This window comes from Urocitellus parryii, chromosome X (assembly GCF_045843805.1).
Source record: "Urocitellus parryii isolate mUroPar1 chromosome X, mUroPar1.hap1, whole genome shotgun sequence".
In the NCBI taxonomy this organism is placed as follows: Eukaryota; Metazoa; Chordata; class Mammalia; order Rodentia; family Sciuridae; genus Urocitellus; species Urocitellus parryii.
In genome coordinates this window covers 120230576-120232864 of record NC_135547.1, presented here as the reverse complement: position 1 = coordinate 120232864, position 2289 = coordinate 120230576, and positions in this window count along the sequence as shown.

Below are 2289 nucleotides of genomic sequence, written 5' to 3'. Positions count from 1 at the left end.
TTTATTTACTAAGGAACTGATCTCAGAGTTGAGAACTAGAAGTCTCTACCAGGGTGTGATGGTGCACACCTGTAATCCCAGCAGTTCTGGGTTTAGGCAGGAGGATCACAAGTTCAAAGCCAGTCTCTACAACTCAACAGAACCCTCAGCAATTTAGGACACCCTGACTCAAAGAAATAAATAGAACTGGGGATGTGGCTCAGTGGTAAAGTGCCCTGGGTTCAATCCCCAGCACCAAAGTAATAAAAATTAGAAATATACTTTCATGTGCAAGGCCCTGAGATCAATCCTGACAGCAAAAAACCAAAACAACAACAAAAACACCCTGAAAATATGATTCAATAGTAGAGCCCACCTGACTTCTAACCACAGTACTGAAAAATACAACTTTCTCAGTCATCCCCAGAATTCCCACACTTGCAAAGTCTGTCCCACTCACAGCTCCCTCCCTTCCCACAAAGGCTACCCTGATTTATACAATCTCACTTCCTTGTGTTTTCCTTTTCTCTTTCTTTTTTTTTTTTTTGGGGGGGGGGTGGTTACCAGGAATTGAACCCAGGGGTGCTCTACCACTGAGCCACATCCCAGCCCTTTTTTGTATTTTATTTAGAGACAGGGTCTTGCTAAGTTGTTTAGGGTGTTGCTAAATTGTTGAGGATGGCTTTTATCACAATCCTCCTGCCTCAGCCTCTAGAGCCACTGAGATTATAGGTGTGGGCCACTGCACCCTGACCAAGTCAGTATTTTTTGCAGGAGTTTGGGGTACTGGGAATTGAACTCAGGGGCACTTGACCACTGAGCCACATCCCCAGCCCGTTTTTTTTTATTATTTTATATAGAGACAGGGTTTAACTGAGTTGCTTAGTGCCTTGCTAAATTGCTGAGCCTGACTTTGAACTCAAAATCCTCCTGCCTCAGCCTCCCAAGCCACTAGGATTATAGGCATGCACCACTGTGCCCAGCCCCAACCCACTATTTTTTAAACATCTTTATTTCACATTTATGTGTTGCTCAGGATCCAACTCAGTGCCTCAAGCATGCTAGGTGAGCACTCTATCACTGAGCCACACCCAGCGCCCCCCAAATTAGTTTTGATTGCTTCTGCACAAGCACATGTGAGTGGTAGTCCAAGGCTAGACTCTACAATTCCTCCATCTGTAGACATAAAATGGCAGTTGGTTTCCCTGTTTGAATGCTAGCAGGTACTTTGTTGCTCAGCTCCATATTCATTCATTCATGGGGGCTGAGGGTTGGAAAATTGTGATAATCTGATTTTTTTTTTTTCTGTTGCTACTGGGGATTGAGCCTAGAGTCTTGTACTTGCCAGGCAAGCACTGTACAACTATACAACCAACCCTTTTTATTATATTTATTTAAAAAAAAATGTGGAACTGGGGATTAAACCCAGGACTGCTTTACCATTGAGCCACATCCCCAGCCCTATTTATTTATTTAAAAAAATGTTGTTGTAAATGGACACACTACTATTTATTTATTTATTTATTTTTATGGGGTGCTAAGGATTGAAGCCAGTGCCTTACACATGCTAGGCAAGCACTCTACCACGGAGCTACAACTGCAGCCCCCTTCCTTTTTATTTTTTATTTTAAGACAGGGTCTTGCTTAGACCCTCACTAAATTGCTGCATCTGGCCTAGAACTTTTGATCCTCCTGCCTCAGCCTCCTCAGTCCCTGGAATTAGAGCTGTGCACACCAGAGTTTATTTTTTGTTGTTGTTGTTTTGAAATACAATCTGGCTAAATAGCTGGGATTTCAGGACTGGCCACTGTGCCCAGCTCTTTATTTTGGTACAGGGAGGGCATTGAACCTGAGGGCACTGAGCTACATCCCCAGTCCTTTTTACTTTCATTTTTTTATTTTGGTACTAGGGATTGAACTCAAGAGTACTCAACCACTGAGCCACATCTCCAGCCCTATTTTGTATTTTATTTAGAGGTCTCACTTTTGCTAAGGCTGGCTTTCTTAAAAAAAATATTTATTTTTTAGTTATAGTTGGATAGAATACACTTATTTTATTTATTTATTTTTATGTGGTGCTGAGGATCAAACCCAGGGCCTCACACATGGGAGGTGAACGCTCTACTGCTGAGCCACAACCCCAGCCATAAGGCTTTGAACTCACAATTCTCCTATCTCAGCCTCCCGAGTCGCTGGCACTCGGCCACTTGTATTTTTTTATTGGTACCAAAGATTAAACCCAGAGGTGCTTTACCACTGACCTACATCTCCAGTGCTTTTTGCTTTTTATTTAGAGCCAGAATTTCACTA